The following is a 26,803-nucleotide window of genomic DNA, read 5'->3' on the forward strand; positions in this document are numbered from 1 at the left end:
CAGTCCCTAGACTCAGAGAGGGCAGAGCCCAGTGTGGGAGGAAGACACTACAACAAATCAGCACAGCTTTGTGATAAGAGAGTCCGACCCCCTACTGATTTCCAGGAATGCTCAGACTCTCCTGTGCTGTGGACGTGTCCCATGACCGGCCACTTAGCAGCAGTCACTTTGTTCCTCTTTATTCCCTCTTGTCCAGGGCTGTCTGCTGCTGAGGCCTCGGCCATCTCCAAGCACCCCAGCGCCACGGTGCAGCCACCCTCACCATGTACCTCCTCTACCACCACAGCAAGAAAGCTCTGGAGTCCTGAAGCCCCCAGAATGTGGCCGTAGCATCTGGAGCCACTTTGCCTTCTGTGCCTGAAGGGAAGCTCTGTCACCTGGGGCCAAAGCGAGGGAGCTCCTGCACCCAACATCTTTCAAGGCCTCCACTGAAAAAATCTCCTTCCGTCTGAACCTTGAGTTTCATCTGTGTCCATAGGACATTGAGTTGGGGACAAATCCAAGTAACAGCCCTTCTAAAGACAAAGGTTTTACTCCTGAGCCTAACTCCTGCCTGCCTCCCTCTTCCCAAGAAGCTCCTCAATCCCTCATAAATATAGTCCATTCCCATCTCATCTTCCAGACACACACTGTCATGGCTCAGGGCCTATGGCGGGCTGACGCCCCAGTCCACACACATGTTCAGGCACGCATGCAGTTGCACACACCTGCACACACACACAGCCGTCCCCTGGTGCGTGACTGTCCCCCTGCCCATCCTGACTCTCCTGCCTGGTCATTCTCCCATGGTCAAGGCCCAACAAACTTACACCGTATCATTTGGGTACAGAAGGCTGCAGAAGGGCATGTGTCCTCCACACATTTCAGGACAATGTCCCGAAATTTCAGGAGATACAAGTATCTAGTGATTGATGGTTATGTAATAGAACATAAAACCTGGTAGTCTGAGAATAAGTTGTCCAAAATGGGAGATATTGCCAGAACTGTGTTTGTGCTATGATGGGATAAAAGGCACACACTTCTCAACCATTTAGACACTTCAGAACAAGGGAAATAGGAGGGCCATCCCAAGCCTGGAGGGGCCTCACTGATGGGGCTCTCAATGACCACTGCAATCACATTGAGCCTCTAAACTTCCAGACTTCTTGATCATTCCCTCAACGACCCATCAAGATAATGAAAATCCTCCCTATTTCCTCAGGGCCCTGGCCTCTGCTAGGCAAAGTTTTATTGTTGTTGGAAATCCCTAACCAATCAGACAAATTAATCTCTGATAAAAGATTAATGTAAGGACGGCAAATGGATTTCATTTCTGCAGCCTGCCATGATTGATTGGTAGGGCAACCTGAAGTGCTCATCTGAAGACTGCGGCCGGAGCTTAGCACAGCAAGAGTGCTGGGATCGATGCGGGCTGTCTGCCCCCAGCCCTCCAGGGACAATGCCATCACAGGTGCTGCTTGTCTGCCATCCTAGCATTAGCGGCTGCCCTAGGTTAACCTGTGCCTCTCTCTTGGGCATGGCCCTTGGGAGAAGCAAGTCTTATTCTAGACAGGGAAAGACCTTGAGCCCATGAGGAGGTAGGTGGAGCAGGGGGACCCCACCGGCCCTCTTAGGACAGCCTTTTCCACGCTCCAGGAAAACCTGAGCTCAATCAGTAGCATCTCAGAGGGGCCGCAGCCGTGCTCCAGCCCAGGGCGAGATAAGGGCTGAGCAGCCATCAATTCCAGTTAATCACAATGAACATCATTAACCTGTACCCTCCAGGGTGGTGACAACCATCCACGTGGGGGTCAGTGTGATCTGCCCATTGGTGGTTGGACCCAGGTACCAGTGAGCAACCACCACCTGTTCTGGGGACTCAGGTCCCAGGAAAGAGGGTTGGAATCTGATCAGGCACTTACCGACACGAAGAGAAAGTGGATCAATCTTGTAAAGAAACCCTGGGTGCACTGAGGCCTCACAGTGGGATGAGGGATCCTTAGCCACCAGGTTATTTTTTTAAATTTTATTATTTTTCCAGGGCTGCTTATGCTCTTGCTGAAATAGTAAATATAAAGGGCTCCGAAAAGGTAGGAAGTTCCTGGGGACGTTGTGTGGAACCCGTGATTTCTGGAACCTGGGTGTGTGAAGTAAGAGGAGAAGCAAGTAGAAGTAAGACAACAAAGCCCATTCTGTCTGCTTCTGTGGGGCTGGCAGACCCTGAGCTGTCTCCCTCCAAGGAGAGTTCACAAACTCATGCCAGGCCCCACCTCTCCAGCAAGCCATGGCCCTTCCATTCTGGGATCCACACACTATTTGCAGAAGTTTCCAGCCCATGGACAAGTCCCAGCTTGCCCAGTTAGTCCAAATAAAGCACATAGGGACCATGATGGCAGATTGGCTCATCGGAGAGGTAGGTACACTGGGAACAGACTCCCGCAAATAGCAAGCATGAGCTGACCCTGACTCCAGAGGAGAGAGACCCATAAGCATCTTCCGATGGCAGCTTTGGGGTTGGAATGACTCTTAATACAGTGATCTCTGGGGGCGCTTGGGTGGCTCAGTTTGTTAAGCATCCAACTCTTGATTTCAGCTCAGCTCATGATCTCACATTTTCGTGAGTTGGGCCTCTGTGTCAGCCTCTGCGCTGGCAGCACAGAGCTTGCTTGGGATTCTCTCTCTCTCTCTCTCTCTCTCTCTCTCTCTCTCTCCCTCTCTTTTTGCCCCTCCCCCCCCAAGCTATCTCTGTCTCCCTCAAATAAATAAATAAGCTTAAAAAAATTTTTTTTAATACAATGATCACTAGATTCAACTGGAATGCCCTTGTAAGATGGCCTTCCATCATTTTCTCTTTCTCTTTGTCTTTTCTGTTCTTTACCTAATTCTTTATCTCTTTTTCTTTCTTTTCTCCTTTAGCTTCCATTCTCTCTTTGTACAAGTGTAGACATCTACTGGATGTCAGGTGTGGCCCTGGGTGCTGGGGATGCAGAGATGAACAAAGCCCAATCCCTCTTCTGGGAGCTCTCAGGCTAGAAAGGGAGATCATAAATCTACATGCACGGAAGTACATGGCAGTACAGAGTACAGGGAAAAGGGCAACTGCTACAGAGAATTTGTCATTTGAGTTGGCATTTAAAGGATTAATTGATGTTTAAGTGACAATCAGGTAAGGATGTTTCAGGCAAAGATGTTGTCATGGGTGAAAGTACCCAGGCCTGAGAGAATATGTGGTATTTGGGAAAGTGCAGGCAACAAGGTGTTGCCAGAGTCTGTTAGCAGAGGAAGTGTAGGTGGGGAGACTGAACAGGTAAGTAGAGAGCATGGAGAACAGTGTGTGCTAAGATAGGATTTTATCCTGAGACCAGCAGGAAGTGGCCTCACTGGATTTACCTGAGAGAGAATTCTGCACTCGGGCCAGATATGGAAGAGCATGGCAGGCCAATGCTCCTGCTGCAGTGACTAGGGGGAAAAAAAAGATAAATTGGGAAAAATTTAAAGATCTTTTATTATATCTTTTTTTTAAGATCTAAGAGTACTATAGAGGCAATGAAGTCCAGATGAACTAAATTTCAGCAAAGGAAAAGCCTTTCCTAGGTGAGCTGATGAATTTTGGCTGTGTTCTCCCTTGGAGACTCTCGCCAGTTCAGGACACAGGCTCGTGACGGGACTTGGCCCAGCCAAAGGAAACTTACCAAGGAAAGAGGAACAAGCAAAGTCTTCAAGGTCATACAGGCTGGCCGATGGATTGGAAATAAGAGGAGTCCCGAAGGCAAAGCTGGTTTTGACCTAGGACAGTGCTTAGAGGCTGGGCACCAGGGCTGGAAAAGGAATGAAGTCTCCCCCCATCATCAGAAGGAGGGGGGCTGTCGCAAACATTCCAGTCTCTTTTAGGATACTTGCCAGATTTTGAACCCACCCAGAGTGGAAAGATAAAGATCTGAGCTCAAAATATCAGTGGTGTTAACTGTGTTAACTTAGCTAAATTGGAAGTGCCTTTCCCAGAATCCTTTTCCTTGTTTGGTACCAGATTATGGGTGATCACAAGATAAATTGGAGATTTGGAAAGTGGATTGAGGCAACAGTCCTCTGCTGATCTACAGCAACTGCAGGGCCCACCCCTGGACACAAACACAGCAGCCTTCCACAGACTCCCCCACAACCCCCTCCCATAACCACATAAAGTCTAATTCATATAATCACTATTCCATGTCGTTCAGACTGGTTCTGCTACTCTGATCAAACTCTGACACAACAGAGGCCACCAAACTTCTTATGTAAACATTTTATTTAATAAAAGCTATTATCATTATTATTTATAAATAATATAGATTTATGTCATAAATATTTTTATACATGTCTTACGGATCAAGAGGCAAAAATGAGGATATTATAAAGATACTTATATCTTTATAATGGCTCATTTGGTTGAGCATCTGACTCTTGATTTTGGTTCAGATCCTGACATCACGGTTGTGACATCAAGCCCTGCATCAGGCTCAGTGTTGACAGTGCAGAGCCTGCTTGGGATGTTATCTCTCCCTCTTTCTCTGCCCCTCCCATACTCACATGCGTGCTCTCTCACTTGCTCTCTCTCTCAAAATAAATAAATACACTTGAAAATATAAAAAATAGAGGTACTTATATAACAAAAGAGAAAATTGAGTTCCATAAATTTTTTGACTAAATTCAAAATGCAGTAAAAATAATTTGAAGAGGAATATTTTTTTGGTAATACAGGTCTGCTTATAAGAGGAACAGAATTCTTTTGGACATGATAGCTTTTCACTTAATAGGGAGGGATTCAGAGTTAATGCTCCCCATCACCAAATAGATTACAAATTCTTATCTCTAAAAACCATTCTTAGCTTGTGGGTCATACAAAACCAGGTGGTGGCAAGATATGACAGGTAAGCCATACTTTGTTGGCCCTGTGATACACCCTTTAAAGGGGAAGAACTTTTAGGGCTGAAGAGGTAGAGTGCCAGCAGGCTGTAAATCAAAACTTCAGAAAGATTTCACCGATGGAACAAGGACAAACTGAAGATAAGCTGAGTCTTACTAAAACTGCAATCCATTTCCAGCCCAGCTCAATCTCTGGCTGGATTGAGCTGGTAGTCTCTTTATCCTATCTACCTAACAAAGAAGGAATCCTTGCTGGTTGAGGATATTACCCAAAGCCTCTATAATTCTGTTATACACAATGACCAATATGTAATGAAAAATTACTAGATATGCAAAGGGACAAGAAAATGTGATGATAAGGAGAAAAAACAAATAATAGAAATAAGTTAGAGCACTTTTAAAATAGCTATAATAGTATATTAAAGAAAGTTGACACAGCTAAACAGAGGATTAGTGAATCCAAAGACAAGTCAATAGAAGATATCCAAAGTAAAGCACAGAGAGCTTTATCTGAAAGAAAGACCCTGGCTGCAGGGTATAGTATAGGATGGATTGCTGGGGACAAAAATTGAAGTCAAAATCCTTTGAGGAGATGAGTAGAGATTTGCTTTTTCAAATCCTCTAAAAGCAGCCAGGATGAGGAGCAAATAGCACCCAAAGCCTTCTTCTCTCCCTCCTTAAGGAAAAAGGATCTTATTCAAAACACTGCCCACCCTGCCATAGCCTTACTCAACTGAAAGCAAATAAAATCAGAGGTCTCTCAGAGAAGCATCCCCATCTTCGGGTCAAACTAGGTCTCTTTTTTTCCTTATGATAATTGTATTTCTAGCTTGGCTGAGACTGGAGGAAGAGAGGAGGAAGAAAACCTTAAGATTCTCCGAATTCCCTGGCTCTTCCTTGGGCAGAGAGAGAGAAACATTCCAGGCTCCAAACCAGCCTGCTGACTATCTCATCACTGACTGTTTCCCAGAATGTTAGTGGAGACTCTGCACCACTACCAACCCTCCTGGAAAACCATAAGCTTCCAGCTGATCAGAAGTTGTGAAGTGCAGCCAATCCAGGTCCTGGCAGAAAATCAGTCCATGTTAAAATGAAATAGCGAGCTGGGGGTAAAGGTGGGGAAGTGGGCAGGAAAACTCCCTTCAGGGGGAAAGCTCTATGTGATGCTCATTCGTTCAGCAATGTGAAACCTCTATTATGTGCCAGGCATAGGTCTAGGCCTGAGAACACAGCAGGAAACAAGATAGGCAAGGCTACTTGACTGTATCTCAGGCACTTTAATCGGTTTATACAGTAAATAAATACATAAGCAAGAAATTATCAGTTTGTGAAAAGTGTTACGATGAAATTAAAAAGGCATGATGTAGTAATATAAAATGGTAATTTGGCTGGCCAGGGAAGTCTTCTCTGAGTTGGTGATATTTAGACTAGGATCTGAATGACAAGAAGGAGCCAGCCATGTGGAAACCTGAGTTAGGAACCTTTTAAGCTCCCTCACCAACCCCACCCCCCTACACACACAGACACACACAGACACACACACACACACACACACACACACACCAAAAAAAAGATCATTTCAAGCAGAGGAAGGAGCTAGGACAAATGTCCTAAAGGCTAGTGTAGCTGGAGAATAGTGGGTGCTGGGGAGAGAAAGAAAGAGTAAGGTAGGAAATGTCGGGGGTACCTGGGTGGCTCAGGTGGTTAAGCATCCGACTCTTGATCTCTGCTAAGATCATGATCTCACAGTTCATGAGACTGAGCCCCACATTAGGCTCTACACTGAAATGTATGGAGCCTGCTTGGGTTTCCCTCTCTTTCTCTGCCCCTCCCTCACACTTGTGCTCTCTCTCAAAATAAATAAACTTAAAAAAAAAAACGGTAGAAAAGGTGGGAAGAAGCCAGTTATATAATTTCTTAATCATTATGACACAGAGCTTGATTTTATGTGCGATGGAAAGTCATCAGGGATTGAAACTACATAGAAGAGCCCTCTGCATTGTTTCCTGCTTCGGCTTGATCTCATGGTTCTGATCGTCCAGTTATTAATGAATCTCTCCCCAAATTCTTCTACCCCTCAGCCTTTGTCAGGCCTTTGGCTCAGGCCAAAAATCCTGGAGTCACCCCGACTCCTCTTTCTTGAAACCCTGAGAAAATTCTGTGGGGTTTACCTTTGGTGTATGTCAGTACCCGATACTTCTCACCAACCCCTCTGCTGTACCCCACATAAGCCACTGTCATCCCACACCTGGGTGATTAAAACTTTTTCCTCTTTTTTTTTTAAATGGCTATCAGCAATGTTCATGTGATAGCCTTTTTTTAAATGTTTACTTATTTTTGAGAGAGAAAGAGTAGGGGAGGGGCAGAGAGAGAGAGACAGAGGACCCAGAGTGGGCTCTGCACTGACATCTGAGAGCCTGACGCAGGGCTCAAAATCATGAACCGTGAGATCGTGACCTGAGGCGAAGTCGGATGCTCAACCGATTGAACCACCAAGGCGCCACCCAGAGCGAGCCCCTTAAATAGCCAAGCATACCAGTTTATACCACTCCCATGCTCTGAGAGCCTCCTTGGTTCCCATCTCACTCCAGGTAAAATCTGAAGTTCTTATACACACTTATCAGGTCTCTAGGGTATCTGCTCCTCATCACTTCTCTCCCCTCACCACCTCCCACTGCCCCTCACTCACTCCATCCCCAGGTCCCTGGCCTCCCTGCCACCACAATGCTCTACCCCTGGGGCCTTTGCAGTTCCCTCTGTCCCAAACACCCTTTCCCTGGATAGCCCACAATGTACCCCCTCCTCCAGCAAATGTTGGGTCAAAGGCTACCCCTCAGCAGAGCCCTGCTTGTCTACACTGTTAAGTGAAGCAAACTGTCCCCATCCTGGCACTCTGTACCCTCCTTACACAGCTTTAATGCTCTTTTGTGTGTGTGTGTGTGTGTGTGTGTGTGTGTGTGTGTGTGTGTGGTGTGTGTGTGTGTGGTCTTCCCACCTTCTAAAACACTGTACAATTTACCTATTTATTATGGTAATTGATTATCATCTGGTCTGTCCGCCAATGTGGATGAATTTCTGTGAGGGTATGCATCATGTCTATTTTGTTCTCTTTACGCCAAACCCCTGAAGAAGCGTTTAGCATATAGTCAATGCTCAATTAGTATTTCTGAATAAACATTGTTGAATGTATTGATAATTTTGAAATTTTTACGCTCTGCCCTAGATCAGCATAGGACATGAAAATCATTATATGTGACAATATTTATATCCACAGCATGTCACTCAATCATTCCAGAAAAGGTTTTTGAAAAGAAAAAAAAAAACCAGTTTGAGCAGTGTATGCTGACCACAAATGCACTACCTTGGCCTCCAAGTTGAACATGATGAATTGAATACATGCATCCTCCCTAGATCCCAACAAAAAAGGCAGAATGAACCCATAAAGACAAAAAGAACAAGAGGGAGGTGACAGCAGACCAGATGCATGTACAAGGACTAATATGGAAAGCAGGTGGACAGAGGCAGCCACACGTGTGGCAAGGGAGAACTGTGCTTGTCCGAAGGGAGGGAAGCCAGGAAGGAAGCTGGTTCCTGCTGAAGCATCTAGAACCAGAAGAAGGAGGCTGTTCTGACAGGTGGGGCTGAGCACAAGAGGATGGACTGATGATCCGTGTGAGAGACAGCGGGAACCCCACACCCCCTCCCACCCCACGGACAGCAACCACACACGGACTGCTAACTTCACATAACTTGTGATGTAGCTACTTTAGAAAGATGTTATCAGTAGGGCGTTGGGGTGGCTCAATCAATTAAGCGTCCAGCTCTTGATTTTCACTCAGGTCATGATCTCATGGTTTGCGAGACTGAGCACTGCGTGGGGCTCTGTGCTAACAGTGAGGAGCCTGCTTGGGGTTCTCTCTCTCTCTCTCTCTCTCTCTCTCTCTCTCTGTTCCTACTCTGCTCATGCTTGCTCTCTCTCTCAAAGTAAGTTTTATACAAAGAAAAGAAGAGAAAAGAAAAGAAAGATGTTATTAGGACATGTCTGCGAGATAGGGAGGGGATAAGAGAGAGAAGACGTATTCCATGTTTGGAATTCAGCAGTAAACAAGGAAAACCTGAAGCTCGCATGCTAGCAGTATTAGGAGGGTGGCAACTGCTGAGAGTGGAAAGTGCTCACCTGTGGGAACCATGAGATGTGACGGAGGAGGGATGGGACAGGAGCCCGTTCTCCTTAATAAGCATTATAGAACTAGCCGTCTTTTAAACTATGTCCGTATAGCCCTTTTGTAAAAATGAAAACTGAATTTCTGGCTGCAGTGTGGAGAATAGACTGGAGAAGGCAAGAAGGGAACGAGGGAAACCCCGTAAGTAGTCCGGGGAGAGGTGGTAGGGACGGGGCCAGCGTGGCAGGAACAGAAGTGGAGATAACTGGCCACATTTGCTAAGTTCACGACAGAGTCTACATGACTTCCTGAAAGACTGACTACAGGTGTTCAAAAGTAACAGGAATCAAATTTAATTTCTAGGCATCTGGTTGGAGGTGCTTGGGTCACAGTGGAGAAGTGAATGCCTAGGGCACAGCATTCAAGGAGGCCTTGCTCCCAGGGCCACCTAGGTCCAGGTGGGCACCTGAGGGTGAGGGTCTCCTGAACTGCTGTGCTCACCTCACTCTAGTTCCAACCTTGACTTGGAAGATTCTAGTGCTGTTTACTGAGATGGGCAAATGAGTGGGAAAAGTACAAGTCACAAGGGAGGACAGAGAGTGATAAAAGTTTGAGTTTGGACAAGTCATGAGTTGTCAAGCTGTACAAGTCTGCAGCTCAGGGGTATAGCCAGGTTGGAGATGGAAATTCAAATGTCTCAGCATAGAGATTATCCTGAAAGTCATGGGTCAAGACTGGATAACCCAGAGAGAGTGGGTATGAAGAGTAAAGGAGGGACCAGAGGAGAGATATTCCAACCTGTAACAATGAAGAGGAAAGGAATGAAAAGGGTGAAGGAGCAGCCAGAGAAGTAGGAAGGAAACTGGGAGAGGCTGCTGTTCCAAAGCCAAGAAGAAAGCCTTTGCAGAGGAGACCATCCCGAATGCTTCACAGCCCAACCCCTTACGGAGATTATCCTGTGAAGAAGATAAAATGCATGAGGCGCCTGGATGGCTCAGTTGAGTGTCTGACTCTTGATTTCGACTCAGATCATGACCTCATGATTCATGAGATCAAGTCTCGCACTGTCAGTGCAGAGCCTACTTAGGATTTTCTCATTCTCTCTCTCTCTCTCTCTCTCTCTCTCTCTGTCTCTCTTTCTCCCTGTCTCTCTGCCCCTCCCTTCCCCCCCTCAAAATAAATAAACACTTAAAAAAAAGAAGACGAAATGCTTGTGTCCCCCATCTTGCCCACGGCCAGCCTCCATATGTCCACCTAGGACTTCAGATAACCCAGCTTTCCTCCACCTGTGGTATGGCCTGTCATTCTGCTTCCTCCCAGCTTCCAGGTCATGCCTTTCCCTGCAGTCTGTGGCCTATCCATTCCCCAGGACTTCAGACGCCTCTTGTCTTGACCTTTGCTTTCTAAGGACTGGACTTCAGTCATTCATTCAACAACTGTTTATGAAGAACCTAGTGTGCCAGCTATGGTGCTGGGCACAGTGAAGACAAAAGTAATTAGGACAAAGTAGTTACCCTGAAAGACTCTTGTCTGCCATGAAACTCTCTGCCCTGTGCCCTTTCAGATAAAACTCTTCACCTGCCCGAGTCTGTATTCTGGCTCCAAGCCCCCTGGCCAAACCTACCAGAAGCCCCAGTGAGCCTCCATGGGATGGCGAGGGGCCTAAACATTTCCCTTTTCACGAGGTGTGGCCTCATTGGAACACAGACCAATCCACTTTGGGGAAAGGCATGCCTAGGATAAGCCAAAGTATGTGCCCATTCAGCCCAGATCCTAGTACAGTGCCTGGCACATGGTCGTGCATGGAATGGTGGATGAATAAATGAAGTGCCCACCCTGATTTCAATTCAAATGATCTTTTGCAACAACAAAAACAAATACATAAGGGATCTTTGCATGGCAGACACTGATGAAGGTTGCCTGCGGGAGGGGTGTGCAAAGTCAATCTGCCTAGAGACAAGGAAAGCATGGACGAGGGAAGCCCAGACATCTCCACTCCCATGGGACCCCCCAAGCCCAGGCTGAGGCCATGAACCCATTGCTTATTCCATCTGCAGTCTGATGCTCCGGCTAGGTCCTGGAACTAGCCCAGTATCCCATTCTCCAGAACATGTGGCTGTAGCAGCAGTTTGGAGCTTGGAGCAACCTCTCAACAATCTCAGCCTGACACGCAGCAACTGAAAACTCCCAACAAGAGACTGTATTCCTGGGCTGGGGGTGTGGAATGGAGGTGGGTATTCCAGACCTCTTATGGAAACTGACCCTGGACACAGAGGGTGGGAAGGGCAGCCCCAGGCTTTGTGCCACCTCAAAACCCCTTCACTTAGAAGCCAGAGAAACTAGACTGCCTGACTCTAGCTAGCAGATGAAAGGAACCCGTTTACTGATTCGTGGCTCAGCCAAGGGACTGTTCAGCTCTTACTTCAGCCAGCCTTGTATAACTTTCCAGAGTCAACTGTCCAAGCACGTATATCATCATCCCAGCCTAGAGCTGCTTTGGGAACCTCTACACATGACCACATAGATACACAGCTTGTTGGTTTTAAGGCAAATCCTATTCAGGGCTGCCTCCCGAAGGTAAGCTGGAAAGTATGCCACCCATGCCCTCTCCCAGGGTGTCCGGCTGCCAGGCATCTTCCCCGATCCCCACCATTGCATCACAGCCCCCACGCAGATAATCTTCCACATCTGGACAAACGACCCGCACCACCATGCTGTCCACCCAACACCCTGTCTGAATGTGGGGACCCGTATGCTTCAGGGCAAAGCCCCCATCCCGCTCTGTGGTCCCACCTGGCAGCCAGCTGGCCCTTCTCTCACAGCCCCATCAGCTTCATCCGTGTTGATTTTCCCATTAGTTTAATAGTTCATTTCAAAGTGCTAATATTGATTAGAACAGGTCTCAAAAGCTCAACACAGTCAACGTGAAGGTGGGAACCTGCAGGCATTACCGGAAAAAACAAACCTGTAGCTCTGAGTTGAGGCTCACCAATCAGCAGTGTGTGTGTGTGTGTGTGTGTGTGTGTGTGTGTGTGTGTGTGTGATTGGAACGAAGAACAAATTCAAAAATATTAAGGTGCCGGAACATACATTTTGAAAGACTAAGTCTCGTAGGAATGGCCTCAGTGCTTACCCCCTGGAACTCTCTCCTCTCCCCCAGCTCCATTTTTAACATGAGATTCGACTCAATGACCTGTCCTCACCCCACCTCTGTGGACGCTTCCAGGAAGGCGCATGCCCAGAGCCAGGCTACCTCTGCCCCAGCAGGCAGCATGTGCCTCAGCATCCCAACCCCCAACCCCGGTGAGTTCCATCCTGCGGTGTGAGGCAAAGCCTCCACGGAACACTGAGGTTTTCTCTTCCTTCGATTCTTCCTACATTCAGCCAAGATGCTACTTGTTCTCCGCATCTCCCCGTGGTGCCAGTTTCACCTTATGGAGTCATCGTGAGAATTCACTCCCCTTCTCACAGGGTGTCCCTTCAAACATTTCAAGGCAGCTGCTCTGTTCACACCTCCTCCCTTTTCAAAGTGAAAGGGTTCTCATCTTCTCAATAATCCCTCCAAGGAGCTGGTATCCACATCAGACCAATCTCTTGGCCCTGGACATATTCTTCCGTGTGAAAGCCCCTCAAAGGTGGACTGGAGCTTTGCAATGGATATCAAGGAACTTGACGATGTTCCTAGCTTTTATTTCCAGAATCTACTTCTGGAAATCCATCCTAAAGAAAAGATCGCATACATAGCCAAGTGTTGTTCTTACAGCTCTTCCCTCGCACTGCTGGCCTTCATTATGGAATAATATACAATAAGGTGGGCGAGTAAATTATGGCATGTCCACATAATGACACAGTGTGCGACAACCATGCAATCCTATTTTTGGGGGGAATATGGAAAAAAGCAATATACGTAATTACATACTCAGTATCACACAGACGCACACCCACATGGCACACTCACATGTACTCGTGCACACGGGGGCATGCACATGAAACAGGAAGGCACACCCTTAAATGTGAGCAGTGGGAATATGTATCGGTGGCATTCTGGGTGAGGATTCTCTTGCATTCTGTCTGTATTTCTCAAATATTCAACTATGAGCATCTACTACTTCTCATTTGCAACTAGAAAAGTTATTGTTTAAAATAGAACTGGGAGCACCTGGGTGGTTGGTTAAGCGTCCGACTTCGGCTCAGGTCATGATCTCACGGTCTGTGGGTTCAAGCCCCAGGTCAGGCTCTGTGCTGATAGCTCAGAGCCTGGAGCCTGCTTCTGATTCTGTGTCTCCCTCTCTCTCTGCCCCTCCCCCACCTCTCCCTCTCTCTCTCTTTCTAAAATAAAAAAACATAAAAAAATTTTTTAATGAAATAAAACAGAACTGGACACAGGGCCCTCGTATTGTCTGAACAGCACAGGGTGTGGGTCACTCTCCCTGTGCTGTGTCCTTGCCTCCCTTGTCCTGAAGCCTGATAAGCACACACTCGTTGTCAGCCAACTGCCCTGAGGTGCTTTGCAGGAGCTGCCCTTACCCAGTACCCCTGCTGGTGACACCATGGGACATGTTTTTGCCCGGGGCAAGTCTTGTCCCAGACAGAGAATGCACACGCAGCAGAAGACAGGAGGTGATGATTCAAGAGTAAGTCATACTTGGGGAATAAATAAAATACTGCCCACAGTAACAGGCCTGCCTTGCACGTATTCCCCTTGGGACCAGATCTTACCGGGTCATTATCACAGACGAAGGGTGGCCACAAGGGCAGATTTCACCTATGTTGTAAGTCCCCATGAAACTCTGAAAGAGCCCATCCAGGTGGTTGTCTCTTACATATGGACAGAGGGGAAAGTAATGCCAGGAGGACACGGGAGGAATTCAGTGAAGTGGTGAAAAGCCCAGAAGCACTTACTAGCTGTGTGACCTTAGGCAAGTTACTCAACCTCTCTGAACCTTAGCTTCTACCAGTATGAAATGGAGATGATACTAGGACTGCATACCCCGGTGGTTGTGAGGATTCACTGAGTTCAATTCTTCCAAACACATAAAACAGAAACTATCAGCCATTGGTGTTCACAGGTTACATGTGGCAGACCAGGGAAGGGACCTTGGCTGCCTGGCCCCACATCAATTGCTTAGGCCATTGGGCCTATAGTCCTCTCTCTCTCTGTCCTTTAATAAATTCCCTCTGTGTAGATGAACTGCAGAAGCAGAAGTGCGTGCAGAGCGGGCTCTGAGCTTTTCTCTGGGAGTGGTGCACAGCCCCTTCCTCCCCTTGGGGACTCCGCAGGGCCCTAGCGTGGTGCCTCTGCTGTGCAGTGCCTCATGCCCAGCTTCCCCACCTGCCAGGATCCACATCCATCTGTTCACAAAGACCAGATGGGCCCCAATCTCCTCCTGTGAGTTGACTATCTGGTCCAAGGAAGCAAGAAAGGTCACTGCCGTGTGTGGGCAGGCCCCCTCTCTCTGTAAACTCATCTCTCAATAAATGATGAGTGTTGTCACATCTCACTCGAGAAGCCAGAACAATATATGCTCAAGCCTTTCCAATCAGGATTGTTCCCACAAGCCTTTGGCTTGTGTGGGGAACATTTGGTTTAAAAGGAAATGGAATTTCCCCTTCAATATTCTTCTTGGATGACAGGTCTGTGATTGGAATCAGGGCATGAAAAATCATGCCCTGGTGGTTATTTCCATTAGTGGCTTTTGACTTTGCAGGGACACCTGGAGCACAGGGTGCCCAGCCTCTCCCACCTCCTACTTCCCACCCCCACGGTGTAGGGAGGTCCTGGCTGACTGACCTGGGGCTTCCTGATATTTTAGAGCCCTGTGCTGTCTGTCGAGGAGCATGGCTAACTCATCTTGGCAAGAACCTGCTATGCAGTCCCTCCTCACATCATTGTCCCTCTAGCCCATGTTCTAGTCCAGCCTTCTTCCTCTGCAGAATGTGACAGAACACCTGAAATGCACATGGACACACATGTGTGTGTGCACACACACAGTGAATGCTTGCTTCTCTGCCTGTGATAAACAATCACAGGGAAGTTCTAATTGTCAATAAGACAGAAGAATTGTGCATTGTCTAGGTTTCAGGATACCACTGGGTTGTAGAATCCAGTGAAGGAAATGGACATGGGGCCTACAGACTCAAAGGAAGGGTAAAATGAGACCACACTCAAGAACGAGTCCTTGAAGAAGGTTCGGTGGGAAATAGCGTGGCAGCAGCATCATGGCTGGCTTGTGTGTGTCTCCTGTCCTATCCTGGAAGCCCTGGAGGGTGACCACACATCTATGTCCCTCACCCCCAGCACGGGTCCAGGAAAGGCAAGTGCTCAGGAAATGTATGCTGATGATGTAAAGAAGGAAGAATCAAGAGGATCAGGGTGGCTAGCTTCTGCTCAGAGATCTGGGTGCTGTTTTACTTTACTTCAGGCAGGGCTTGAAGAACAACAAAGTGTGTGTGTGTGTTGTGCAGAATGTAAACTAAGAGGAGCCAGGTCTTCTGCAGCCAGATGCGGAGCCTGGTCTGGTGACTCGGAGGGGAAGGCACCAGCTACATGATGCTTACACCCTGCTCCTGGACCAGGAGGGCGGGGGTGCAGACGCAGTGTAGTGAATGGGGTCACAGCACCTGCCTGCCAGCGGCACGGAGCCCACGCCAATCCCATTAACATTGAGAAGATGTCAAGAGTTCCCTGCCATTTTATATAAAGAATCTTTCTATTCAATAAAGAAAAAAATACCTTGCACTGTTTAAAGGTTGTGTTTGGCAACAGAAATCTGAAAAACAGTGACTTAAACACAGTCAGGTGAGGGCAGGCCATGACTGGCCCATCCCGAGAGCCACGTATCAAGGACGCTGCCCTTCATCCTGCTGCAGGACGCAGGCAGCCTGGATTCCTGTCTTTTTTGACGCCTGATAGTCTACTCTCTTGGGAGTCTAGATATAACCCCCATGTTCTTCTGAAGTGGCTTTTAAAAAGTTGAGTTGAGTGGGGTTCTGTCACTCGCAACAGCACCCATTTAAACTGTGTACTTCCTACAGCCTCGCGTTCCTGACCCCAGTTGCAGCCAAAATGCCAAAGGTTTGCCTGAGCCCAGCAGGCAGCATGGGGTCAAGATTTATTCTTAATGGAGACGATCACTGGGGAAACCCCTGCAGCAACAAGGAGGAAGGAGCCATCTCTCAGCCTTCTGGGCACATGGGGTGACAAACAGCTCCTGTGTCCAGTCTGCAACTCCCCTCTCTGGACCTGCTGCAGGCTCAGCTGAGTTACGTCAGAGTTTCTCCTGGAGGAGCACATAAAGTGGCGAGAAGAGCCTGTAGCCTTTGAGAAATTGAATGAAGATGGAGGCACACTTGGTGGGTGTCAGAAAATGTGAGTCCTGGTGCACTCTGAGAACTTCTGCATGGTGCATTTTTCCTGGGGGACCACAGTTGGTTCTATGAAAGCATAGAGAGCTGTGTGTCCTGGGGTGAGTCATCCAACCTCTCTGAGCTATAGTTTGCAGAACTGTTGTGAGGCTTGGGGATGAGGGCAGCACCCCAGCACATGGATGATGCTTTCCCCAGCTTTCTTGGTAGGTCAAAGTTTACTGAAGGGAAGTAAAATAAAATGACCCTGCCCTAATCCTTTGCTTTGGGGGAGATGTTTGGGCATCGCAATTAAGAAGATGAACTTCCATGTTAGATGTGTCTACTGCAAGCCATACTGTGCCTGCCGTGTGTAGTCGGACAAGTTACCTCATCTCATTAGCCTGTTCCCCCACCCCTACAATGATGCTCATGATAATGCCCTGCTCAGCAGGTGTGCTGTGAGACAGTGAACAGAAAGCAGCACTTGCCAGCATTTGCTGATTTTGTAGCTGCTATTCACTTGCATTTTTCTGACCTTTCCCTGGGTCGGGAGCTGCCCTTAGGGCTGCTGATGGGGAGCTGCCTCCAGGAAGAGACTTGCTATATCTGGGGTGAACAGTGGGGTACCAGGATGACAGGAAGGAAGACTGCGGGATCCAGAGCAGCCCCCACTGCCCCTGCCAGGCCTCTGGCTATGAGAACCCGCAGCAGCCCCTGCTGGAAGGCCCTTGGCCAGCCGGCACCTCAGTGTGCCAAGGACACTGCTGACCCCACCCCAGGTCAGATGTGCGCTTAGTCGCCTGAGCTCCCCAACCCCTCCCGGCCCAGAACAGCAGGTGTATGTGCTCAGTAACTCGAGCCTACCTTCTGAGGGCCCAAGCAATTGAGAGAGGACAGACAGCTCTTTCTTCAGACAACCACAAGGCCAATAAACAACTTTTCAGGGAGACTATGGCCAGCTCAAGATTCTGCAGGGCCGGCTGTCAGTTTGGGGATTATCCAGGACCTTTGCTTCTCATAACAACAACGGCGGCAGCAACCAGCACCATTTGTTGAGCAGCCCGTGGTTGCCGGCACTGCCCCGGGTTCTTTCCGTGCTGTCTCCCATTTCTTCCTCTCTACAGCCCTACGCGGAGAGTGACTGATAGAAGCAGAGTTCCCAGAGTCACAAAGAGGAGGCTTGCGCCTCAGCTCTGTCACAGGCCAACTGTTTGACCTTGAGCAAGTCAAATTAGCCTTGTGGAGCCTCAGTTTCCTCATGTGTAAGATACAGCTGATCATACCTACCTCATATGGCTTTTGAGAATGAGCTGAAGTAATGTAGAAAATATTGGTAACCCAGAGCCGGGCACAGAGTAAACCCTCAAGACACGGCAGCAGTCTCCCCACTCTAAGTGCAAGGACACTGAAGCCCATTCAGGCAGAACCTGAAGCGGTCTGACAAGCTCATGCTCTTACCCACTATGTACTCTCTGGCACGTCTGGGTTGTTTCCCCAAGTCCGGTAACTCTGCTAGTGAACAGAAGAGAGAGAAGAAAATCACTGGATTCAGGATTCCAGCCAGAAAGAGATAGAAAGCACCAGCTAAGATGGGGGGGGGGGGGGCGGGGAGGGGCATGGATGGCTTCTTCTTGTCCAAATCTTCTTCCTGCCCCAAATCTAGAACGTTCCCAAATCTTCCTGCCCCAAAATCCAGAACGTTCTTCAGAAAGCACTAAAGATGAGTACACAGAGAAGAAATCCCAAATTATCTTGTTCCAAACACTGACTCTTCCCAATACACAGAAAGCCGCAGACCACATGTCCATGCCCCTGGGACCAAGGGCAAAGGATAAAAGCAGATGAGAATCGTCATTCAAAGGGTATGGTGACCGTCTTCAGAGAGAAGCCCTCTGTGTGTGTCTGTGTATGTGCTCACTCAGATGCCATGGGTCAAAGTGTACCCAAAGCTCTACAAAGGGTCCAAGTGACCACAATTCCCCAAAGTCTTAATTATTCTGATTATTGCTTCATTTCAACATAGCTTAAGCTGGGATAAATGTATTTATCAAGAAGACGTTTGTCATGAGGTTATTATTTTCTTCATGACAACAATTTTATACATGACGTTTAGAAGTTTAAACCCATAAGGGTCTGTTTAAACCATAATATGTAAGCAATGCCATGTCTTTTAGTGAAAATACATTTACATTAGACCATATTAAACATGTACCGCCCAATCAAACATGAAATGTCTACCCAGACCCAGCCCTTTCCCCCTCCACTCAAGCCACATGACGCCGAGGCCCCTAGCCCAGCCCCGGCTCCCGGGAAGGTCCTGGTTAGATAAGCACATCTCTTACCAGTGTTGTGTTCAAGAATCCAATCAGCACCTGGCATCCCTTTGGCAACTGTCATGGGTCCAGGGAGGGATGTGAGGGATGTGAAAGAACATTCCTTCATCCTGTGGGTGGAGGACAGGGCTCCTTGCCCGGGCCTCACTGTGCCGCACCTCTGGACTTCCTAGTTGGCAGGATGGTGAACTCCTCTGCTGAACTGGAGGGGATTTTCCACAACTTGCAGCAGGAAAGCATCCTTGTGCTGGAGATAGGCCTGGAGATAATGGAAGGGAAGGGACTCTTGAGATAACTAGGCAAAACTGAAGGCAGTAGTGGAAGAAGGTAAAGTGTTCATGAAGGAGCCTTCGCTTAAGCAATAACGACATTTCCCTGCATAAACTTATTTGATTGGAGAATCGCAAGAGAAGATGAAAGGAGGGCCAGACTCGAGCCCCAGCCCCCGAGGGAGAAGGACGGTCAAAGTGGAGAGAAGTTTCCTGTAGGTGGAACCACACAATCAGCCCCAAACAGCTGGCTCCCCATTTTTCAGGGAAGAAGTAAGGGAGGAGGGGAGAGACAGTGAGCCCCGTGGGAGAGGGCACAGAGGGGACGCGCAATCGGCAACCACGTTCCCGGGATGTGGGCACCTTTCTAGCGTCTCTGCGCCAGTTTGAACTTAAAGCCCTTGTAGACAGCTAGTATCATCTGCCAGGGGCTTCCTTCCAGCCCCTGATATACAAGAGAGTTCTTTTTCCTTTTCTCCCAGTCCAAAAGAAGATCTTAACTGTTCTCCAGGCCTCAGTCAACACTACATTTCCTTCCACGGCAAAAGCCAAATGAGAACGAAAACTGTCTTACAGCAACTTGCTCTCATGAAACCTTATAGTGCACATCTGTTGTTTTGCCTGCCTTACACCCATTTCTCCTGGGTCTGTTGACAGCACCCCATCTTGCCCTGAGGCAGTGTGGTTTGCAGTGCATTTGACCCCACCCCGGGTGCAAGGTCCAGCCAGTGAGAGCACTGCACCTCCCAGCCAACAGTAATTGCTTCCAGTGTGGGCAGGTGGCCCCACCCCAGCCAATCTGAGCTAATGAGATGGAGCTGGTCGTGGTGGTAAGTGGGGAAGAGTGTTCTTTATCTGCTGAGCCTATAAAGGTGCTGGCTACCTTGGAGCTGCTAGGTAGCTTATGAGAAGAATCTGCCTGAAAATGAAGCAAACGTGGAAAGAGAGAAGCAGACCAAGAGACAGACTGAGTCCTGATTATATCATCTAAGTGCCATGTCTAAAGCCAGTGTCCTGGACTTTTAACTGACATGAGCGAATGATCTATTTTCTACTTTTGCATAATCGCTTAAGTTGGTTTTTCTGTCACTCGTAAGTGATGGAGTTTGGGTTAACAAATTTCAACGTTAGAAGAGAATGATTTTCCTTCTCTCTTACTATTTAATTCTTAGTCCTACATAAAAGGCTTAGGTTATTCCTAATGTCATCAAATGCTTGCTGTCTGACCTTGAACAAGTCCTATCCGTGTGCCCTCAACAGTAAAATGAGGGCATTGGGCCCTATCTCCCCAGTTCCTTCCAGCTCTGAAATTGTACACTTCTATGAATAGTCTCTTAGCAACCTTCACGCTCAGAATTAGATACAAAACTATTTTCTTCAAGAGAGCGGATTCAAAACATTAAAATAAAACTTGAAAAAGTTTAAATCAAATGTCAGATGATGAAAACCACACAAGGCCTCTTTCTTTTTGCAAAGCATAGAGCCACATGGCACGGATGTGTCACCTGCTAGTTTCTGGTGCCTGAAAACTCCCTCCCCGCCACCCCCTCTCTCGCCCCTTCTCCTGAGGAATTTCCAGGTGTGGCCTTAGCCAGTCTATCCCATTTTGCCATTTGGGGATGGGGTAAGCATAACAGCTTAACAATCTTCAGACAGGTTTAAAAACAAGACTGTGGTTGCTTTGTCCGTAGAATCTCAGGTCCCTTCTCAAAGCCCCTCAGCGACACTCTGTCACCCAGATGCCAGGTCAGATGTCTGTACACAGGCTCCAATCCCTTCTCCTACTCCTGCCTTCTCGAGCATCCTCCGTGCATCACTTAATCTCTTGGGGCCTCCGTATCCTCATCTGTAAGGCGAGATGGTACCTTCCTCCCAGTGTTGCCATGAATACTAAATGAGTAACATCCCCAGAACAGCACCCAGCATGCACTGAGGACCGCATGAGTGTTCACTCTCATCTCCAACGTCATTATCCCTGAAGGACTCCTCAGTGCCCACGGGTGTTTGCTTGAGCGGGTAGGTGAACAAACATGTGAAAAGCATCAAGTACTCAGAAATATTTCACGTCCCATAGGTTATTGGTAAATACTTATGAACAATGGTGTTCTAGAGACATAAAAGCGGCAATTCAGAAGGAACAAATCACACAGCCTGCTCCCCTTCCTGCCATTTCTGCCCACTCCCGGGTCCCCAACAAATCCTTTCTGTTTAGAGCTTTTGCTACTGGCTTGCAGGGCCTAGGATGTCTAGTTAATGATGATTTGCAGATCTTGGCGTAAATTTGCTCTTCTTAGTCCCTAATATGAACTCCTCCCAAGACAACTGCAGACTCATTTCTCAATTCTGTCTCTTTAGGCTGAAAGATACCCAGAGTGACCAGATGACCCCAGACCTCGATTCCCTGGGGCACCTGGAAGTAACAGGATTTGGGAACTAATTCTCCTAACCCGTTCTTAAATGAAACATCTGGTCAGTCAGAAAGACCATGTACTGAGAGTAAGAGGAAACAGATTAGACCAGAGCCCCAGTCCCTGGTTGTCGCTTAGAGAGTTCTCTCCCGAGAGACTCACCCTCTAAGCACCCAAAAGGCTGCTCACTGGCTGCAGAACAAAGTGGGCCGGCCGATCTGGAGGCGTAAACCCTCCAAATAGCATACAGAGCAAAATGAGAACAGGCCGAGGACCTGCAGAATTGGGTTGTTACTCTCCCAAGATTTGTTAGCTGGGTGACTTTGGGCAAATTCCTAACTTCTCTGAGCCCCGGTTTCTCCCAATGCAAAGAGGGACCATGATACTCACCCCACGAAGTAGCTGTGAGAACCGAGATCATACATGTAAAAGACGTGCTACATCAATAAATGGTACATCTCCGTTGTTTTGAATGTCCTTCCTTCTCTTGGGAAATATTTCTGTGCCGGCAGCCAACATCAGCCCCTGGATCCACTCACTCCCCCTCATAGTGATGCATAGACTCCAAATGGTTTTCATGCTCACCTCCTGTCCCCAGATTCTACCATCTCCTACATAGCTTCATGGCAGTGCTCCCTGTAAAATACCCACACGTTTGCCCATGATTTCCACAGGCTTACAGACTCCATGAAGCCTCTTCACATGCCCTCTAGGAACACAGCACCCCAAGGTTAAGATCCCCTGCCTTAGCTGACCTTCAGCAGCTTCTGGCCTTGCTTGGTGCTTGGCCAGTGTTCCTGTTACCCACGTGCTCTCAGCTCACCCCCAAAGGTGGGGGGTGGGGTGGTGAACAGGCCCTCACTTCACATTTACAAAGGGACATATTCTCACTTGGATGGTCACAAAAGGCTAATTCCACTCCTCCTCAGCCCCCTCTGTGTGGTGTCTGCCTCAAAAGGCACGCTTTCCCAGCTCTCTCCTGAAAATCAAAGGCCCCTCCCAGGAACTGGGCCTACAGAGAGCCCACCACCCACCTCCCTCCAGCTCTCCCCATCCTGAGCCTCCTCCCACTCTGAGGCCCACCCCTGCGTGTTTCCAGGCTCCGGTCCTGAGAGCCACCTGTCCCTGCACTTCACTGACAAGTGCCGCTGTCCTGCAAAGCTCCTCTGGGCTCTGTCACCAGGGCAGGAGGAAGAATTAAGATACCAGAGTTGAAAGATAGCAGGCTTCAGAAGCAGGCTCTAAACAGACTTGAATAGCAGGAAGTTTCAAAGGCTTTCGCTGAAGTCCTCATAAAACTCCTGTCGCCTCTTCTATGAGCTGGCAGTCCCAGGCTCTTTTAGATCTCTGAGCCACCTCCTCACTGAGCCACCAGCTACCGTCCTGCCAAGAAAGCAAAGGGCCTTTTGTATTTAAGCCTCTCAGTAGAGAGAGACTGGTGAGGGGCTTTGGGCCCTCCCAATCTGAAATGTGAACGTCTCATAGCATCATTAAGCCAGAAATTCTCTACCCTCTCCTGCCAGGGAATGATGACAATCTTGAGCTGGAAGGGGACTTAGTCACATGCCTCCCCATGCTCATCTAGCAGATGAGGAAACTGAGGCTCAGTAAAGTCTACTTGTTTGCCCAGACCTCTTGGGAGGGAGTGGCTGAGCTGGACACGCTCATGGTGGTGCAGAATCCTTGCCTCATCTGAATGCTGCTCAGAGGGTGACGTAACAGGAGTCACTGAGCCTGTTCCTCAATAGCCAGTGTTGTGGGAGACTTCACGACATGGACAGGGCTAGGGCTATCAAACACTGAACATGAACAAATGGTCACACAGAGCCTTAAAATGGGTATGCGTCTTGGTCCGCTCAGGCTGTCATAACAGAATCCCACAGACTGGGGAGCTGAAACAACAGACATTTATTTTGTCACCGTTCTGGAGGCTAGAGGTCTGAAATCATGCTGTCTGTCCACAAGGGTGGTTTCCCCTAAGGCTTCCAGGGGGCCACCTTTCGGCTGTGTCCTTCCCGTGACTCTATGTCTGGGCTCGCACCAGCTGGTGTCTCTTCCTCTTGTTAAATGGACACCAGTACCATTGGATTAGGGCCACCACAATGGCCTCATTTTACCTTAATTACCTCTTTTAAAGACCCTATCTCCAGGGGCACCTGGGTGGCTCAGTCAGTTAGGCGTCAGACTTCAGCTCAGGTCATAGTCTCATAGTTCATGAGTTGGAGCCTCTCATTGGGCTCTGTGCTGACAACTCGGAGCCTGGAGCCTGCTTCGGATTCTGTGTCTCCCTCTCTCTCTGCCCCTTCCCTGCTCATGTTCTCTCTCTCTCTCTCTCTCTCTCTCTCTCTCTCAAAAACAAATAAACATTAAAAAAAATTTTAACACCCTATCACCAAATACAGTCACATTCTGAGGCATTAGTGTCAGGACTTCAGTACAGGCTGAACAGCCCTGTCCGTAGTTTTCTCTTTTCAGAACATAAACATTGCTAGAGGCTGAACTGTGTCACACACACACACATACACACACACACACATACACACAAACACACACACACACACACACACACACACACACACACACACACACAAATATACTGAAGTCCTAATCCACAGGGACAGGCCCCTGGACTGTGCTGAGACACCTAAGTGCAAGACTTCCTCTGGCACCCGCTAGCTGAATGATGTTTTCCTACATGCTGGCGTGTGGCCAGATAGTGTTTAGATGCTTACATCAAGCAAGGAACACGTGCAAGCGTAGAACCAATAACCCTGGGTCCCAATGAGCTCTGGTGCCTTGGGCAAGTGACTCAGTATTGCTGACACTGAGCTGTCTTTCCAGTCAAATGGGGCTAACCTGTCCTGAGCACTTCACAGGAGAGCAGGGAAGATCAAATAAGATAAAGCAAACAAATGGCAGCATATTTTGAACTGTAATCATACCAAATAAGGGAAAGTTATTAAAACTTATGTTACTTCTTCCTTGTGAGTAAACTAACATGTCACCCACAAAAAGATGACATTTCCAAAGGCATGGCTGTCATTGGCGGTGCTTCTTCACAGCCGGTGTCTGATGGGTCCATATGTCACCAGCCCTACTTGGGCTGGAGCCTGAATGAGCTCTGGGGGTGCTGAGACTTGTTCCAATGAATGGTATATGTAAAGGGTTCCTTCCTGCTGTGCCAGGGAGCTCCAGGTGGCTGAGCACTGCTTGTGCAGAGGTAGAGTGGGGCCTGAGCTGGGTCCTCGGCAACGTGGAGGACGTGAGTGGGCACTGGCATTCCGAGTGGAGAGGATCAGGGCAGAAGTCAGTGATTTGCAGAACCAGCACAGTGTGGTGGGTACAGGCCAGCCCCTGGAGCCAGGTTTGAATCTAGCTGCACATCTTTGGGCAAGGCTCTTAGCCTCATTGTGCCTCACTATCCGCATCTGTGAAATGGGAACTTTTCATGGAGTGGTGCCCACTCTATAGGGTTGTTGTGGGGTTTCAATGAGTCATATATGATGCGGTCTTAGAGCAGTACCTGGCACATGGTGGGCGGCCAGGGAGCATTAGCTGTTATGGTTCACCTTGTTCTTTCATTAAACTCGGTTAAGCTGCTGGTTTGTGCCCGGCACCATACTAGGCACACAGCCTTGCCCTCCAGAAGCACGCGGTACACATAAATGTGAAAAACACTTGAACAACTGACAAACACTCTCTCAGAGATAAGCCCAACCATTTATGGAAACCAGGAAGAGCACGTGGCCTGGCCTGAGTGGAAGTGGAGAGAGAACAGACATGGGATGGTAAGTCCAGAAAAGCATCCCCAAGAAGGTATCACCTGGTCCAGTCTTGAGGAGTAGTAATACCTTCAGAGGGGGCTGAGGGAAGGAGGGCACCACGTGCAGAGAGATGTGGGGGCAGTGGGGTCCCCACAGCAACAAAACATCAGTTCTGGGTTGGGGAAGCCTAAGCCCAAGTAGAGACGACCAAGAATACATCTGAGAAGCAGGTGGAAGCCAGTGCCTGGTGGCTCAGGTATCCTGCCATGGGCTTGGACTTGATCCCATGTGAGTTTGAGCAGGGAGTAGCATATTTAGATTTGTGTTTTAAGCCTGAGCACATCAAGAGGTCAAGGTGGAGGGAAGAACAGTAGAGGGGAGAACACAAAGTGACCAGCGAGCAGGACAAGGGGCCACGGCGGTGGGGATGCAGAGAGAGCAAGGACACCAGGAATACTTAAAAAGGACATGGCATGATGTGACTGGGGGACTACATGAAGAGGAGGAAAGGGTGCTGGCCCATGAGGGTGCCTCAGAAGGAGAAGGGGTTTGGAGGAGGACGAGTCTGACATGCAGTTATAAGTCTGTAACGTGTAGTTTTAAGTCCTGAGCATGGAGGCAGCAGCCCAGGGAGAGGGAGAAGATCAGGGCAGAGGCCCAGCCCAGAGTCGGGGAAGGCACAAGCATCCGGGGATGAGTAATCATTGAAGGGACCTCCAGGAAGCAGAGGAGCAGAGGTCAGAGCCCACCCTGGTGGAGGGAGGATGTGGTGAGGCTTGGCCACAGGAGGGCAGTAGAGTGCCCACCGAAGGCAGGCCAGAGAGGCAGAGGGTGAGGAGGGAAAAGGGACCGCCAGGAAGCAGAATAGCACATGTGGACCACCCTTTGGGAGGTGTGAGTGAAATGGGGAAGAGAAAAAGGTGTAAAGTAGAATGAGGGGAGAACTGTTTTTTAAACGGGAGAAGCCTGAACGAGGACCAGCAGGGGCAGAGGTGGGGGACGGGAGAAAAAAGTGCTGCCTGCAGGGCCCGGCCCCCAGGAGGGCAGAGGGCATGTGTGCCGGCCCGGGATCCTTTGGGGGTAAGTGACGGAAAACCTGATCTACCCTGACCTAAGAAACAGAGAATCTGTTGGCTCATGTAACTGAAACATTCCAAGGTAGTCTGACTTCTGGCACAACCGGATATCGGGGCTCAAGCGGGATCACAGGATCTGGCTCCTCTCCCTCTCTCTCCTGTCTCTGATTCCTCACTGGCGACCCCATTCTCAAACAGATGCACCTTTTTTAATTCTTCTTTTTGAAAACAGATATAACTCACTTCTAAAAGTCACCCTTTTAAAGTGTACAGTGAAACTTTACAATTATTTTTAATATATTGACAATCACTGCTATCTGATTCCAGAATATTGCCATCACCCCCCCCCCACACACACACACACACACACACCAAAACCCTGTACCCATTAGCACTCCCCATTTCCCCCTACTCCTGGCCCCTGGCGGAGAGGCTGTGTGCGGTTTGGGGAGGAGTGTGTTCACGTTAGAGGCAAATAAGTTGCAAAACTTTTTGTGAAAATAGCACAGAGAGCCTGAAAAATCATACCTGATCTAGTCGGCAGTAGTTAAAAACCTCTTCT

At 48.5% G+C, this 26,803-nt stretch overlaps 1 protein-coding gene across 1 annotated transcript in view; it reads left to right on the forward strand.

Moving 5' to 3' along the window:
- The first annotated feature begins 1,673 nt into the window (after positions 1-1,673).
- AMOTL2 (angiomotin like 2) overlaps positions 1,674-26,803 on the forward strand; it is a 278,572-nt gene continuing 253,442 nt past the window's right edge. Inside the window, exon 1 of the mRNA XM_078432330.2 lies at positions 1,674-1,679. The gene's annotated coding sequence lies outside the window, so the exon portion shown is untranslated. The remainder of the gene's footprint in view (positions 1,680-26,803) is intronic.

Source organism: Panthera onca, chromosome C2, assembly GCF_046562875.1.
Source record: "Panthera onca isolate mPanOnc1 chromosome C2, mPanOnc1 haplotype 2, whole genome shotgun sequence".
In the NCBI taxonomy this organism is placed as follows: domain Eukaryota; kingdom Metazoa; phylum Chordata; class Mammalia; order Carnivora; family Felidae; genus Panthera; species Panthera onca.